Source organism: Hyperolius riggenbachi, chromosome 11 (genome assembly GCF_040937935.1).
Source record: "Hyperolius riggenbachi isolate aHypRig1 chromosome 11, aHypRig1.pri, whole genome shotgun sequence".
In the NCBI taxonomy this organism is placed as follows: Eukaryota; Metazoa; Chordata; class Amphibia; order Anura; family Hyperoliidae; genus Hyperolius; species Hyperolius riggenbachi.
This window is the reverse complement of record NC_090656.1, coordinates 131,796,028-131,814,313: the sequence shown is the minus strand read 5'-3', so window position 1 is coordinate 131,814,313 and position 18,286 is coordinate 131,796,028. Positions and strand designations below refer to the sequence as shown.

General features: G+C 47.9%; 1 protein-coding gene across 4 annotated transcripts in view; it reads right to left on the bottom strand.

Moving 5' to 3' along the window:
• The window catches only part of LOC137538793 (sulfotransferase 1B1-like), an 80,100-nt gene extending 66,225 nt beyond the window's left edge, over positions 1 to 13,875 (bottom strand). For 2 of the 4 annotated variants that reach the window (XM_068261118.1, XM_068261119.1), the window contains exon 1: positions 13,654 to 13,874. The gene's annotated coding sequence lies outside the window, so the exon portion shown is untranslated. Of the gene's footprint in view, positions 1 to 13,653 lie in introns of all 4 variants that reach the window. The other 2 variants (XM_068261117.1, XM_068261120.1) reach the window with 2 other exon arrangements.
• Positions 13,876 to 18,286: the final 4,411 nt, after the last annotated feature.

The following is an 18,286-nucleotide window of genomic DNA, read 5'->3' as shown; positions in this document are numbered from 1 at the left end:
TTGCACCCTGCACCAAATACTCACATCTGGCCTCAATATGACACTTTGTACTTGCATCAAACAGCCACATGACACCCAGTACCTGCACCCCTTCACCCTACAGCTGGCACCCAGTACTCACACCCACATGACACAGTACTTGCACCCAGCCCCAACATGGCACTCACTACTCACACCTGCACACCGCCTTCACATGGCACCCACTATCTGCACTCACATAACTAGTACTAGCACCCAAAGTACCTGCACTCAGAACCCACAGAACACACAATGCCCACCCATAGCTAGCACCCAGTGCAGGCATGGCACCAAGTATTCACACCTATGATACCCAGTACCTGCACCCAGCACCCACATGCTTCATCTGCAGTAGTTCCAGTTGCACTAAGCCTCCACTTAGTGCCCAGTACAAACACCAAGCACTCACATATGACATCCAGTACTTGCACCCAGGACTCACAAGGGACTGAGTACCTGCAATCAACACCTACATGATAGTTGATACACACCCATACAGCCAGAATCCACATGACACCCTGTGTCAGCACCCAGTACCCACATGGCACCCGGCATCTGCCTTTAGCACCCACATGACAACAAATACCCCACTATCCAGCATCCATCACCCATATGTCACCATGTACTCACTCCCAGTACCCACTTGGCACTCAGTATTGGCACCTAAGACCCACATACCCCCATAATCAACACCCACATGGCACAGTACTCACACGTCACCAAGTTCCAAAGCCATTATATGCACCCAGTACCCATCTATGGCCAGCACCCAAATAGCACCCAGTACCCATCCTTGGTCCGAACCCATATGAGACTCAGTACTCTCCCATGGCACACATCCAGACCACACATGGCACTTCCTACTAACATGTCCAACACTCACATGTCTCCCTGTACCAATTAACACTCACATGGCACCCACTATTGTTTATCACCATCTGGCACTCATTCAGCACCCAATACTGCATAGCACCCACTGCAAATAAACACCCAATACAAACTGGACCTTGGTGCCCACAGCAGCTTGACACAGACTGTACTTTGGCATCTCGACACCCACTGCAACTTAGCACAAAGTGAACCTTTGCATCTTACCACCCACTGTATCTGGGCACCCGCTGCATATTGGCACTTACTGCAGTTTTGCATCTACTAATGCTTAGCAACCACTGCGGATTGGTAACCCCTTCTTCTTTGCCTGAAAAGAGGCTTGGATGCTGATCAAGAGGGACAGAGGTCCCAGTAATGAAAGGTGAGTCTGTGCCTCCACTGTGGGCTCCACTGTGCCCACTCTAACCTACTAACAGTGGGCACCTACCACTGGTGATTTGAGGGTGGTGGCGCCAAAAGAGTTGGTTGAAAGGAGACACAAAGTCTGCCTGATACTGCTATAAAGGTGTGTGTGTGTGTGTGTGTGTGTTAAAACTGCCTTCTGCTTTTTAGAGAGGGGATATTACATACACAATTTAGCATGATTTATCAATTTCAAATTTGAGCACCACCCCTGTGAGGATCCTCTGCATGGCCCTGCCCCTTCCTGCAGCACCCACACTGACCTCTACTTTTCCAAGCACCCACCCCTTCCCCTCATAGCTGGCACCCAGTACTCACGCTCACATGACGCCAAGTATCTGCACCCTGGCCTAAAATTGCACCCAGTACTCACACCTGCACACAGCTTTCACATGGCCCCCACTATCTGCACCAAGCACTAACTTAACCCGTACCCGCACCTAAAGTACCTGCATTCAAAACCCATGTGATAACCAAAGCCCACCCATAGCCAGTACCCAGTACAGGCATGGTGCCAAGTATTCGCACCCATGTCACATTCAGTACCTGTACCCAGCACCCACATGACTTCCAGTACATGCACCCAGATCTTACATGGCACTAAGTACTTGCAATCAACACCCGCATCACACTCGATACCCAACTGTAGCCAGAACCCACATGACACTCTGTGCTCACACTCAGAACCCACATCGCACCCAGTATCTGCATTCAGCACCCACATGACAACCAATACCCCCATAGCCAGAAACGAGGAGGGGGGCATGCAGGGGAAGACGTTGCCAGGCCGCTTTTTTAAATTTGAGCACCCCCCACTTAAGGACCCTCTGCACGGCCCTGATCCAATATACTACTAACCTCTGTTCACCTGAGTAGAGTGTAGTGATTGGTGTAACAGTAACACAGAGGACAAGCCTCAGTGCAGCAGGGAGTACTGCACAGATTCCTTCCGCAGATCTGAGCTCTCCAAGACGGGAGGAGTCAGACTGACAGTAGGAAGGGAAGTCCGAGAGTGACACTCAGGAGGAAGTGTCACTAACAGGACGGGGAACCGCCTCCAATCGTGAGGTCGGTTCTCGAGGTCGGACAAGCCAGGTCGTACACAGACGGACAGATAAGGTACAATATCAGTTGGCAAAGGCGGAGTCAAAGTACAGGCAGGGTTCAGCAACGGGGTATCAGATATATCGGGGTACAAAATCAGGAGGCGGAGGCGGAGTCAAAGTACAGGCCGGAGTTCGGCAGCAGAGTATCAGAAATAACGAGGTGCAAAGTCAGAGTTCAGGAGGATAGTCAAAGGCAGGCAAAAGTCATAACAGATAATCACAATCAAACTAGTACTTTAGCTAACAATATCTAGCTAAGTGTAGGATTACAGCTCCAGCTGGTCCCGGCACACTTGCGGATCTGACTACGGATCTGGGTGCTCCCACATATGTGATCGCAACGCCAGACAAGACACGAGTGACCAGCCAGCAGTATATATACACATAGGTGCCCCCCAGCACCTCCCTGATTGCTGGACCAATGGGGAGTAAAGCTAGAGTCAGCTGACCTGCCTGGTCAGCTGACTCCCTCCTGGGTGCCATAAATCTTGTCTGAGTGCACGCGTCACTCTGAACCTTGAGGGACTACGAGTCTCAGCCACAGCAGCCCCGCTCTGCGTTGTCTCCGCAGCGGGGACATGCGCGCTAACCGCCGCGTCCAACGCGGCGGTTTCACCGCGCTCCGCAATATGCTGCACGGAGACAGCCGCCTCATGATGCGAGGAGGCGGCTGCCTCTCCGTGCGAGTGACCCCTGTGTGCGGAAAGAGCCGCCTGCCGCTGGTTCATGGCGGCGGCTCTTCCGCGATTCCTCACAGTACCCCCCTCCCCCCCGAGGAGTGGACTCCGGACAGCTCCTTCCAGGTTTTTCTGGACGTACAGCATGAAATTCTCTCACTAACTCGTCCGCATGCATGCGGTTCCCAGGTACCCATTGCCTCTCCTCAATGCCGTACCCCTTCCAATGTACGAGATACTGCACCGAGTTTTGTACAGTACGTGAATCTATGATCTTCTCCACCTCATATTCGGGTTGGGCATCGACTAAGACAGGAGGAGGAGGAGTGGGACCCACCTGGACTGCGGGTTTGAGAAGTGATACGTGGAAGGACCTCACTCCACGCATGCTGGTGGGAAGATCAACGGTATATGTGACATCGTTGATCTTCCTAGTAACTGGGAATGGACCCACGAACCTGGGACCAAGTTTGTCAGAGGGTTGTTTCAGGGTCAGGTGACGGGTTGACACCCAAACCAAATCTCCTGGTTGGAATTTCCACTCTAACGAGCGTCTCTTGTCAGCCTGACCTTTCTGACTCTGAAATGCTTTTACGAGATTATTTTTGATGGTCCACCACATGTCCTTAAATGACCTTTGCCAAGCCTCCAAGGCTGGGAACGGAGTGGACGCAACTGGCAAAGGAGAGAATTTAGGCAGTTTACTTGTCACAATCTGAAATGGACAGAAACCTGAGGAAGAACTCTTTAAGTTATTGTGGGCAAATTCTGCATAAGGTAAAAATTTAACCCAATCACTCTGTGCCTCGGCAACGTAACATCTCAAAAATTGTTCTAACGATTGGTTGACCCTCTCCGTCTGGCCATTTGTCTGTGGGTGGTACCCCGAGGAAAATGACAATTTCATGCCCTTTTGGTGACAGAATGCCCTCCAAAATTTCGAAACAAACTGGACTCCCCGATCGGATACTATGTCCTCTGGAATGCCATGCAGTCTGAAGACATGGGTGATAAATAAATCGGCCAGTTCCTGGGCCGAGGGGAGTCCTTTCAGGGGCACGAAGTGGGCCATCTTACTAAAACGGTCGACCACCACCCAGATAACTGACATGCCTTCAGATCTCGGAAGCTCTCCCACGAAATCCATGGACAAGTGGGTCCATGGTTCACTCGGGGTGGGCAAAGGCTGCAAAGTACCTACAGATGCCAGCCGGGAGGGCTTGCTTTTTGCGCACACCGCACATTCCCTGACAAACTCTTTGCAGTCAGCGGCTAGCGAAGGCCACCATGCACATCTGGCCACGAGATCTTGCGTTCTAGACGCTCCAGGATGACCCGCATTTTTATGAGAGTGGATCATCTCCAAGATCTGGAGACGGAATGGTAACAGGACAAACAACACCCCGTCTGGTTTCCCTTCCGGGATATCCTGCTGAAAAGGACTCAAAGTCTCTTCCCAGTCCTCCCAAGTCTCGGTAGCGGCTAACACCACTCTTCGTGGGACAATGGTCTCGGGAACGGAGGGCTGTGCTGTCTCCGGCTCAAAACACCTAGAGAGTGCGTCTGCCTTGGTATTCTTACTACCTGGCGTATACGTGATCAAAAATGTAAACCTCGAGAAAAATAGCGACCATCGAGCCTGCCTTGGGCTTAACCTTTTAGCCCCCTCAATGTATTCCAGGTTTTTGTGGTCGGTATAAACCGTGATAGTGTGCTCAGCTCCCTCTAGCCAATGACGCCACTCTTCGAAGGCCAATTTGATGGCTAGGAGCTCCCTGTTGCCTATATCGTAGTTTCTCTCTGCCGGAGAGAACCTTCGGGAAAAATAGGCACACGGGTGTAATCTACCCTGGAGACCAGAATGCTGGGACAGCACAGCCCCCACCCCGACCTCCGAGGCGTCTACCTCAACAATAAACGGGAAAGAAGTGTCCACGTGTCTGAGTATGGGTGCTGAGCAGAACAACCCTTTTAACTTAGAAAAAGCCTGTAAGGCCTCGGGAGGCCAATGAGTGGTGTCTGCCCCTTTTTTAGTAAGGCTAGTGAGAGGGGCGACTACTGTGGAGTACCCCTTTATAAACCTTCTATAATAGTTCGCAAACCCCAAGAACCGTTGTAGCGATTTTAACCCCACCGGCTGCGGCCACTCCAGGACCGCGGAGACCTTGGCAGGGTCCATAGACAGACCTGAGGTGGAGATTATATACCCCAGAAAGGCAACCGACGTGACCTCAAAAATACATTTCTCGAGTTTGGCGTATAACAGATTCTGCCTCAGTTTGTCTAATACAATCCTGACATGGGTTCTCTGTTCCGAGAGGTTGTTAGAAAAAATGAGAATGTCGTCTAAATAGACTAAACGAATTTTCCTAACACCTCCCGAAAAACCTCATTGATGAGTTCCTGGAAGACGGCCGGGGCATTACATAACCCGAAGGGCATCACTCTGTACTCGCAATGCCCATCAGGGGTATTGAAGGCCGTCTTCCATTCGTCGCCCTTTCTTATACGCACCAGATTGTATGCCCCCCGTAAGTCCAGTTTTGAAAATATCCTAGCCTCAGTGACCTGTGTGAACAAATCGTCTACAAGTGGCAACGGGTAGCGATTCTTCACTGTGATTTTGTTGAGGCCATGATAATCGATGCAAGGCCGTAAACCCCCGTCTTTTTTCTTAACAAAAAAGAAGCCTGCCCCAGCGGGTGACCGGGACGGCCTAATGAAGCCCTTGGCCAAGTTCTCACGGATGTACTCCTGCATGGCGAGCTTCTCGGGGCCAGATAAGTTATATAAATGGCCTCGAGGAGGCATACAACCAGACCGAAGGTCAATGGGACAGTCAAATGGCCGATGCGGGGGTAATTTATCCGCGGCCTTGGGACAAAACACATCGGCATAATCTGAGTATTGTTCCGGTATACCTTCCACCTGCACCTTAGTTAGACCTAATGTCAGCTTCCCCAAACACTGTTGAAAACAATGAGGTGACCATGCTGTCAACTGCCCTGTGGCCCAGTCTATCCGTGGAGAATGAACCTGCAACCAGGGCATGCCTAGGATAATAGTGGAGGTTGACATGTGTAAAACAAAAAATTGTAACCGTTCCCCGTGCAATACCCCTATGGTGAGCTTCACAAGCGGAGTTTGTGACAGGGCACGATTCCGCTGCAAAGGGGAGTCGTCCACTGCCGTGACCTGAATAGGGGGGCTCACGGGAGTGAGTGGTAGACCCAACTCCTGAGCAAACTCAAAGTTCATAAAGTTAGCCGCTGAGCCGGAGTCAATAAAAGCTTCAGTGGCAACAGACTTCTCATCCCATGTGACCGTACAAGGGAGAAGTAATTTTTTTTCTTTAAGGGGTGAGGTTTGTGTGCCTAGGGTGTCACCCCCCACTACTCCTAGGCAGACCCGTTTCCCACCCTGTTAGGGCAGTTTCGCACCCTATGCCCTGCCTCTGCACAGTATAGGCACAGTTGTTCCGTCATCCTCCGCCTTCGCTCCACCTGGGTCAGTTTTGATCGACCAATTTGCATCGGTTCTGGTGGAGGCAAGGCCGGAAAGGGTGAGATAGGCGGAGATGCTGTTACTGAGGATGCGGCAACCGGTGCCGCGTACGAAGTCACCCTGACACGGTGACTGCCCCTAGCCTGCCTCTGATGGCGTAGCCTGCGATCTACTCGAATGGCCGATGATATGGCCTCATTAACTGTTTTGGGCTCGGGTACGGTTAACATTAAATCGGAGACCTCCTCCGACAACCCAGACAAAAAGTAGTCCATTAGGGCAAAGTTGTCAAATCTAGAGGTGACTGACCACCTACGGAACTCTGCCGCATAATCCTCGACCGAACCTCTGCCTTGCCGCAAAAGTTTGAGCTTCCGCTCTGAGGACGCAGCAAGGTCAGGGTCGTCGAAGATTATGGCCATGGCCTTAAAGAATTCCTCTACCGAGGTCAGAGCGGTATCGGTAGGAGGCAAGTTATATGCCCAGGACTGGGAGTCCCCAGTCAACAAAGTTTAAATAAAGATGACCCGTTGGGTCTCAGTCCCCGAGGATCGGGGTCTCAACTCGAAATACGACAACACTCTACTCCTGAAATTCCGGAAGTCAGACTTGTGGCCGGAAAACTTATCAGGTACAGGCATACGTATGTCATCACTATGAGGGGATCGCACTGAATCAACTGACGTCTGGAGGGTTTTCACAGAGCCTGATAAGGCATCGATTAAGGCTTTGTGCTGGCCCAGTGCTTCATGAATGTTATCCACCGAAGTGGCAAGCACAGTCAGAGGATCAGCGCGTGATTCCATCTGTTTTGTGGTCTGGCCTTCTGTAACGATCGGTGAAGCACAGAGAGGTCTGATTACCGGTGATCTGCAGTATCACGGGGAATACAGACGTATACCAGATTATATGTGATCTGCAGTATCACCGATAATCCAATATACTAGCTAACCTCTGTTCACCTGAGTAGAGTGTAGTGATTGGTGTAACAGTAACACAGAGGACAAGCCTCAGTGCAGCAGGGAGTACTGCACAGATTCCTTCCGCAGATCTGAGCTCTCCAAGATGGGAGGAGTCAGACTGACAGTAGGAAGGGAAGTCCGAGAGTGACACTCAGGAGGAAGTGTCACTAACAGGACGGGGAACCGCCTCCAATCGTGAGGTCGGTTCTCGAGGTCGGACAAGCCAGGTCGTACACAGACGGACAGATAAGGTACAATATCAGTTGGCAAAGGCGGAGTCAAAGTACAGGCAGGGTTCAGCAACGGGGTATCAGATATATCGGGGTACAAAATCAGGAGGCGGAGGCGGAGTCAAAGTACAGGCCGGAGTTCGGCAGCAGAGTATCAGAAATAACGAGGTGCAAAGTCAGAGTTCAGGAGGATAGTCAAAGGCAGGCAAAAGTCATAACAGATAATCACAATCAAACTAGTACTTTAGCTAACAATATCTAGCTAAGTGTAGGATTACAGCTCCAGCTGGTCCCGGCACACTTGCGGATCTGACTACGGATCTGGGTGCTCCCACATATGTGATCGCAACGCCAGACAAGACACGAGTGACCAGCCAGCAGTATATATACACATAGGTGCCCCCCAGCACCTCCCTGATTGCTGGACCAATGGGGAGTGGAGCTAGAGTCAGCTGACCTGCCTGGTCAGCTGACTCCCTCCTGGGTGCCATAAATCTTGTCTGAGTGCGCGCGCGTCACTCTGAACCTTGAGGGACTACGAGTCCCAGCCACAGCAGCCCCGCTCTGCGGTGCCGTCCAACGCGGCGGTTTCACTGCGCTCCGCAATATGCTGCACGGAGACAGCCACCTCATGATGCGAGGAGGCGGCTGCCTCTCCGTGCGAGTGGCCCCTGTGTGCGGAAAGAGCCGCCTGCCGCTGGTTCATGGCGGCGGCTCTTCCGCGATTCCTCACAGATAGTATACAAATGGGGGTTCCCTTTTGCCTTGATAGTTAAAAAAACGTCAACGTCAACTGTGACACCACTAATTAAAAAACCATCTCTAGATCCTACCACACTCGCCAACTACCGCCCAGTCTCACTTCTCCCATTTGCATCCAAACTAATTGAACGCCACATACATGCAGAATTAAGCCATTATTTATCAGCTAACTTCCTACTTGATCAGTTCCAGTCTGGCTTTCGCTCCAACCACTCCACGGAAACGGCCCTTACCAAAGTGGCCAATGACCTTCTTACAGCTAAATCCAAAGGTCAGTTTTCCTTACTCATCCTTCTTGATCTGTCATCAGCATTCGATACGGTCGACCACACATTACTCTTACAAATACTTTCAAATGTAGGAATAAAGGGCCTTGCTCTCACATGGTTATCTTCCTACCTCTCTGGAAGGTCCTTCACAGTCTCCTACTCAGATCAGATCTCTTCTGCGCATGCTTTGTCTGTTGGGGCTCCTCAAGGCTCTGTCCTTGGTCTCCTCCTCTTTTCCATCTACATGCACGGTCTTGGTGACTTAATCAACTCATTCGGGTTTCAATACCACCTGTATGCAGACGATACACAACTGTACCTCTTGGGCCCAGACCTTAACTCCCTCCTCAAACGTGTTCCTGACTGCTTGTCTGCTATATCCTCCTTCATGTCCTCTCGCTTCCTAAAACTTAAAGAGGAACCGTAACGACAAAACGGCCCCTGGGGGGTACTCACCTCGGGTGGGGGAAGCCTCAGGATTCTAATGAGGCTTCCCACGCCGTCCTGCGTCCCTCGGGGGTCTCGCTGTAGCCCTCCGTACAGCCGTGACGCAATATTTACCTTCCTGGCTCCTGCGCAGGCGCTCTGATGCCTCTCGGCGCCGAAGTAGGCGGAAATACCCGATCGCCGTCGGGTCTGCTCTACTGCGCAGGCGCAAGTTTCCGGCGCCTGCGCAGTAGAGCGGACCCGACGGAGATCGGGTATTTCCGTCTATTTCTGTGCCGAAAGTCGCCACAGCGCCCCCGCTGGAGCCAGCAAAGGTAAATATTGAACTGACAGTCGGCACAGTCGCCGGCTGTTCGGAGGGCTGCGGCGAGACCCCCGTGGGACAGAGGACGGCGTGGGAAGCCTCATTAGGATCCAGAGGTCTCCCCCACCCGAGGTGAGTACCCCCCAGGGGAGGTTTTTGTTGTTACAGAGTCTCTTTAATATGAGTAAAACGGAACTAATAATTTTTCCACCGTCTCTGGCCACCTCTCTGCCTGAAGTAACTATAAATGTTAATAACACTCCCATAACTTCAGTTCCCAAAGCACGGTGCTTGGGGGTAATATTCGACTCTTCTCTCTCTTTTATTCCTCATCCTAACTCCATAACCAGCTCCTGCCATCTCCAACTCAAAAATATATCTCGCATCCGTCCCTTTCTCGCCCAAGACAACCAAAATGTTAATACATGCTCTTATAATTTCTTGTCTGGACTACTGCAACGCACTACTTTGTGGACTACCTTCTAACAAACTGGCCCCGCTCCAGTCGGTACTGAACTCAGCTGCTCGTCTCATTCATCTTTCTTCTCGATCTTCCTATGCTGACCCTCTCTGTCAAGCTCTTCACTGGCTGCCAATTAACCAGAGGATCCAGTTCAAACTCCTAACCCTAATCTACAAAGCTCTCCACAATCTCTCTCCCCGGTACATATCCTCACTAATTAATGTCCCTTTATTAAATTATACCGCTCGAGTGCCTTTGCCTGGCCAATGTTTGGCACGTAGTAGGACCCGTACTACGTGCCAAACATTGGCCAGGCAAAGGCACTCGAGCGGTTTCTGAAAAAGTTAGAGTCCTTTTCAGATATGGATCTGATATGAATATTGCCTTGGACCCACAGATAGATACATTGGCTAGTAAGTCAACAATGTCTAATGGTCCACAGAGAAAGTGTAAAAAGTTGCTTAATCTGGCCTGGTGGATGGTTGATCACTCCAACCCTGTTATGTTTCTATCTAAGGATGCTGAAAAGGCGTTTGATAGGGTGGAGTGGGCCTTCATCGAAGGGGTGCTAAAATATGTAGGTATAATGGAGAATATGGGGAAGAAAATTATGACACTGTATTCTGAACCAAATGCAAGGGTGAGAGTGAATAGAGTAGTATCAGAAACCTTTTTTTTATAAAAAATGGGACCTGGCAGGGCTGCCTCCTATCACCACTGATATTCGCCTTGTCATTGGAGCCCTTCTTGTGTAGGGTGAGGCAGGACTTCAACATACAGGGTATTGAAGTAAAGGTAATGGAACACAAAGTGGCAGCGCATGCAGACGACATGTTATTTCATTTAGGTGGAGCCACACGTTTCTCTCCCAAACTTAATGAGAAAAATCCAGGCCTTTAATGGGATGTCTAATTTAACCACTTAAGGACTGCAGTCATAAAACACCTTAACCTGCTGAGCGGTCTGGACGAGCTCAGCTCGTCCAACACTGCCAGAGGCTGCCGCTCAGGCCCTGCTGGGCCGATTTCAACCAAATAAAAAGCAGCACACGCAGCCGGCACTTTGCCAGCCGCGTGTGCTGCCTGATCGCCGCTGCAGCGCGGCGATCCGCCGCGTGCAGCGGCGAAAGAGGGTCCCCCCAGCCGCCCGAGCCCAGCGTAGCCGGAACAAACAGTTCCGGCCAGCGCTAAGGGCTGGATCGGAGGCGGCTGACGTCAGGACGTCGGCTGACGTCCATGACGTCACTCCGCTCGTCGCCATGGCGACGAGGGAAGCGAAACACGGAGGGCCGCTCATTGCGGCCTTCCGTGTTATCTCTTGCCGCCGGAGGCGATCGGAAGATCGCCTCCGGAGCGCCCTCTAGTGGGCTTTCATGCAGCCAACTTTCAGTTGGCTGCATGAAATAGTTTTTTTTTTATTTAAAAAAAACCCTCCCGCAGCCACCCTGGCGATTTAATCAGAACGCCAGGGTGGTTAAGGACCAGACACTTTTTTTCCATTGAGACCACTGCAGCTTTAACTGTTTATTGCTCGGTCATACAACCTACCACCTAAATGAATTTTACCTCCTTTTCTTGTCACTAATACAGCTTTCTTTTGGTGCTATTTGATTGCTGCTGCGATTTTTAGTTTTTATTATATTCATCAAAAAAGACATGAATTTTGTCAAAAAAATTATTTTTTTAACTTTCTGTGCTGACATTTTTCAAATAATGTAAAATTTCTATATATATTTTTGTCCAAATTTATTGTGCTACATGCAGAGTTGCCAACCTCGGAAATACATTTTTACTGACAAAGCACAAAAAATTTACTGACAGTACACTTTTTTTACTGACATCTAATATTATTGAAATTAAATGAAAAATATCACACATGCGCCCCACGTGCAATACACCGGCAACCACGTGGGGCACGAATGAGGAAGAAGAGTGCAGTGGCGGACAGGTGAAGTAATAATGCACGGTATCTGAGGGGGAGACTTTGATACATTTACATTTGGGGGATGCGACCGGGGGTTTCCGTCACATTTGCTCTCGATTATTGCAGCCCTTACGGCTGCACACCTTATCGAGCATGCCAACCTGAGATTTTCCAGCATGTCCAGTTGTTACATGCGATTGATACATGCAACCGATTTCGGCCCGAAATTGGTTTGATTGTCAACTAGGCATGCTCTTGGTGGCACTGATTTTTATAATATCAATAATATTTGTCTTATCTAATGGTTGATCGGCCGCCAAGTCTACAGATGTATGGCCACCTTTAGCTAGAGCAGTGTACATTCCAAAGTGATACGTGAACTGATAAACGGTAAGTGCTGTGATCTTCTAAGAAAGAGAGAGGGTTTTTTACTGACACCACAAATTTTTTCATGGACTTTACTGACAGCCCAGATTTGTTGACTTTTTTACTGATTGTCAGTAAATTTATTGACAGTTGGCAACACTGGCTACATGTCTTTAATAAAAAAAAAATCCAATAAGTGTATATTTATTGGTTTGGGTAAAAGTTATAGCGTTTACAAACTATGGTGCAAAAAGTGAATTTTCCCATTTTGAAGCATCTCTGACTTTTCTGAGCACCTGTCATGTTTCATGAGGTGCTAGAATTCCAGGATAGTATAAATACCCCATTTTAGAAACCCCATTTTAGAAAGAAGACACCCCAAGGTATTCCATTAGGAGTATGGTGAGTTCATAGAAGATTTTATTTTTTGTCACAAGTTAGCGGAAATTGATTTTTATTGTTTTTTCTCACAACATGTAAAATTGTAGCAGAATGCACAATTAAAAAAAATAAGAGTAATAACAGTCATCGGTTGCAATGGTGTACTGTATCTTCTGAAATGCTATTAGTAGCTTTCTTTGTTTACAATCTGTCTACTACAAGAGGATCTCATAAAGAGATATTTGTAATGAATCAGGATCCCTCTCTTTATCCCTCATCTGTTAATCAGATCTTATGTTACAAAATGTAAAGTGATCCTGAAGGCAAATTCGGATGCCTCTGGATGACCCTGAGGTTTCCTCCATCCCCCTTGAGCTCCCCGTTCCAGCGCAGAAACCCTCTGACCGTATTCAACAAGGGCACAGCTACTCTGTGCAGGCGCAAGACTGGCTGCACAGAAACACAGAGCCGCTCATACATGGTATAAGTGGCTCCATTTCGCTGTGCAAAAAGTACTCTCAAAATTATTTTTAGTATTTTCTTGTGTTTTCTCCTAGGTGATATTTTCCAGCCTTGTCAATAAAATGCCTTTTGAACCACCTGCTGACAAGAAAATACTCAAAATAATTTGGATAGTACTTTTTCACCTACTTGTTGGTACTTTTTCAATTGCTAAGTGCTTTAAAAAGAAGTTGGAAAAATATCTCCTAGGAGAAAACTCAGGAGAAAAAGTGAATTGCATATGAGCCCTGGTTGCAAGGAGCTGCAGACTGCTATTTGTGCAGACCCAGCCATTGCTCACCGTTTTCAAAACCTAAACTTTGGATTTCTACTTATTTTTCTTTTAAATGATTGCAATTGTATGAAGTGCAGTTATAAACAAACATAACAATAAAACAACCTGTTTTAAGGATTGAAATACATTAGTATAAGGAAAGTAAAACTTACATGTCTTCTTAAAATCTGTTCGTTTTATGCTGTGTTTGCGGATAAAGCTCTACTAAAATATAAAGACTTTCCCACCTTTTCTAAACATACCAGGGTGTGATTCCTTATCTGTTTTGAATGAACATTGACCAAGTAACATGCTTTGGCAAGATCATCAATGGTGATCAAAAACATTCAGGACAAAGGTGATGCTGAGGTCACAAACACATAAAAAGAAGTGTAGCTATTCTCATTATTCTTCCCTACTGACTCCTAAAGAGAACCCGAGGTGGGTTCTTAGAATCCTATTAGCACACAGAGGCTGGGTCTGCATATAATGCCCAGCCTCTGTTGCTAACCTGTCTCCCCCAGTCTCCCCCCTGTGCTCTGCTATGCCCCCATAAATCATACGCCGTGCTGGAGACACACAGCGTGTCGCCAGCAGGCAGTTTACATGTGCATTGTAAACTCTCGCCGCTCCCCTGCCTCCTGTATTGCGCCGCTCCCCGTCCGTGTCCCTTCCCTCCAATCAGCGGGGAGGAAAGGGACGCGAGCGGGAAGCGGCACAATACAGGAGGAGGGGGAGCGGCGAGAGTGACACTGCACATGTAAACAGCCTGCTGGCGACACACTGTATGTCACTAGCACGGCGGTTTAGTTTGGGAGGCATAGCAGAGCACAGGGGGGAGACTGGGGGAGACAGTATAGCAACTGAGGCTGGGCATTATATGCAGACCCAGCCTCTGTGTGCAAATAGGATTCTAAGAACCCACCTCAGGTTCTCTTTAAATCAGCTAGGTGAAACCATGGCAAGAAGTGTAAGCAAGGTAACAAATTGTTCATCGACTGTAAGTGTAAACAGCTGAGCACGGTGCGATGCAGTGCGCAGACTAATGGGAATCCTGGTGATGTACTTCCTGTCCAGCAGGGAGTACGTCACCGAACAGGGGCGGGCCTATGCATATAATATACGGATAATTTAAAATACTGTTTCGTGCGGTGATCTCATGTCAGGCTGCCATGCCATGGGATCACCACACAAGTGTAAAAATAACCTCATTATTCAGTAATTGTTCTTGTTGCCATTTTATAGTTCATGTTCAAAAATTTTCAATGAAAAAAAACCCAAAAAAACATAGGTCCTGTGTAGCAATTTTAGGGTTAGTGTTTCCAGCTGGGTCCGCCATTTCTTACAAATTAGTAGTCACAACCAAATTGCTGTGAGCAGCGAGCAGCCGTAGGTCTACGAGGTTTCCTGTTTGGTAACCTTAACTAGACTAGCGCCAAAAGATGTATCTGTAATATTTCATGTTGCCATTTATAATCTTTTGGTGCTAAACACAAACACAATAAATGTCTAAATTAGGGCCAGAGGTTTTTATGCTCCAAGTTCAATGTGCATTACATGAAATGTTAATATTAGGGGGAAAAAAGTACACCTCATTTATCATCCCTAGTAGCAACCTCAAACAATTTTGGTTGCTAAGCCAATGTTTTTATTTAACAGAACTGAACATAGTCTTCCTGCTGAAGAAGGAGGAAGCACAGACAGTTGTAGAGATGCAGAGCCCACTGCAGAACATTAGAAGAGGGGGCTCAAGAATCTAATGTTTCTTAACCCCCAACCAACCCTCCCCCCCCTTGAACCTAGACCCCGAAAAGATTTTCTGCTAGGCCTAAATTAGTGGCAAGGTTGAGAAGGCTGTATAGTAGTCGGCCAGTTTTGAACACAGAACTTTTTAGCCAGTCTTATCTCTTCCCTTCAAAAATACACCCCAGGAAATGATTTGATGTCCGGCAATCGGCAAACAGCAAAATGGATGCAATTAAAACATTCTTGCCATATGATCTCTATTGATACTCCTGCTACTGAGCAACCATCACTATCCCTCACTCATGTCCAGAGTACACATATGGCATATTATTATTATTATTTAGTATTTATAGAGCGCCAACATCTTCCGAAGCGCTGTACAGAAAATATATTGTCTTGTCACTAACTGTCCCTCAGAGGAGCTCACAATCTAATCCCTACTCCCTACCATCCCCAATCCCTACCATCCCTATCACGCCATATACAACCTTCCCTCCCTACCCTCTTCATTCTCACCTTCATTACTAAAATCCCTATCATGTAGACTACAGGGGAAATGTACTTCCATACCCAATCACAGGAGGTCATGGTCATTCAAGTGGTAGCCAAGCCACAGTCACCTCCATCCTACTAACCACCGGTGACCAACCTGTCTATACAGACCTCAAGCCACCAACCCCGTATAGCAGTGACGGTAGCTTTACTGGATTGTTACATCTTGATAAATTATAGCCTATCAGTTTTGTTTGAAGTACTTTAAAGTTTACTTTGTCAATCATAAATATTTAGATTTTTTTTTAATTGTTAATGTTTTTGGTGCTCTGGAACCTTTGTTTGCACTTTTGTGGAAAATTTTGTATCGCTCCCATGTGCACATGCACCTTTCTTTGCACATTTGCATTTTGTACATGCACATATATTTGCACTTTTTTTCCACAAATTTTAAATACAGCTGCATGTGCATCTGTGTTGGCACTCAGTTCAGTTGTGCCTTGAACTGAAAACAATGTTTGCCTCAACTTTTTGTAATCTTCATTTTTAATTTGTGTGCACATAATTAAATTGAAATTCTTACTGCTGCACCCTAATAATGCCAAAGACGGGGAAGGGGACTATTTAAAAATGGATCTGTTGAGAAACAAACAGCTAACTATTCAATTATAATGGTTTAATTCATCTTCTTACCTTTGTATGGACATCTGAGTGTAGGCACAGATTTTTGTATGAATGTGCTTGGATGTGTTCTTCTGGGCCACAAACAGTGGTGCACATGACAGATGGGGGCCCGGGCTCTGCCACTGCACGGGACCCCCAAATCCCCATGTGACACCAAGAGGGGAAGTGCAGGTGAGCCCCGGTTTTCCCACCACCAGAGGATTCACCCACACTGCCTCTTTCTAAGTGCTGTACGCAAAACACACAAGAAACCTGTGAGCCAATCAAGTGTAATAGTATACACCTGTGTCTGCAGTACCGAATCTAGCAGGAATTGCATAAGTTCAGTAAAATTCAGGTGAGAGGGTTTGGTCGAACATAATCGTAGACTGTCATCAGCAGGGGGCACCACGTGCAGGTATACACTTTTAACTCCCCCCCTCCCTACCACTTACCTGTATCTCAGTGACGTAGCTAAGAAGCTATGGGCCCCGGTGCAAGTTTTATATGGGGCCCACCAAGCACTCTATACATAACAATTAATACGGCGCACCAAAACCTGCCAAAGATTTCCACAGTGGCAGAGGTGCAAGAAGGGGATGGGGAGCAGTTTGTTAATGATTACAACATACATGTTGCCACTCGGTACACTTATCCAACGACATGGCCTGACGTACCACTGCTACGCCGATGACACACAGCTATACCTGTCCTTCAAACCTGGTGGAACAGACCCTACCCCAAAAATAAACTCTTGCTTAGCTGAGCTTCAGGCATGGATGAATGATAACTGGTTGAAACTGAATGCTGACAAAACTGAGGTCCTGTTTGTCCAAAGCCAGTGCTCGCCATCAAAACAGCTCTATCCTAAAGCAACACCAATCAGGATTGGGAATTCAGACATAAACAGCTCCAACCTTGTGCGCAGCCTTGGCGTACTAATCGATGGGGAATTGAGTTTCAGAAACCAAATTTCATCTGTAGTTAAATCTTCCTTCTTTCATCTGAAGAACATTGCAAAGATTAAACATCTGATTCCCCCAGAGGATCTTCAAACCCTAGTCCACGCCTTCATCACATCACGGCTGGACTACTGCAATGCCCTTTATGCTGGCCTCCCCAAAAAAGACTTGCGTCGCCTGCAATTAGTGCAGAATGCTGCTGCCAGATTGCTAACAAACCAGCCTCGCCACTGTCACATTACACCGATCCTTCGCTCACTGCACTGGCTACCAGTAGAATGGAGAATACTCTTCAAGATTGGACTGCTGACATTCAAATCCCTGCACAATCTGGGCCCTGGATACATGAAGGACTTGCTGAAGCTGCACCACACCTCTCACAACCTCAGATCAGCAAGTTCTATAAACTTGGTCACTCCCAGAGTGCACCTCAAAAAATCTGGAGACAGAGCCTTCTGTCATGCTGCCCCTACTCTTTGGAATTCCCTACCACACCCAGTAAAGACAGCACCATCCCTGGAGCTATTCAAATCCAGACTGAAAAGCCACCTGTTTAGCCTGGCATTTCCAGATTTATAAAATTCTTCCCCTGTACCACGATGGTCGGAGCCATGCTTATGCGCTTTGAGTCCCACGGGAGAAAAGCGCTTTACAAATGTTATTTGTTGTTGTTGTTGTTGTACTATTTAAATAATCTATAGAAGTGATTATTACTAGCACAGGACCAATAGAGAGCTAATATTGTTCTTGAGGGAGGGCTCCTTGGGGTCCCTCTGGCCCAAGGGCCCCAATGCGGTTGCTACCTCTGCACCACCAAATTTTGCTGAACTCATGCAATTCCTTATCCTCTGCCACTCTTGAACAATAGTGTGTAGAACAGAGCGGGGTGTAGCTATCTCCCTACTGTCCCATACATGGTTCACACTGTAACTAGAGGGTCAGC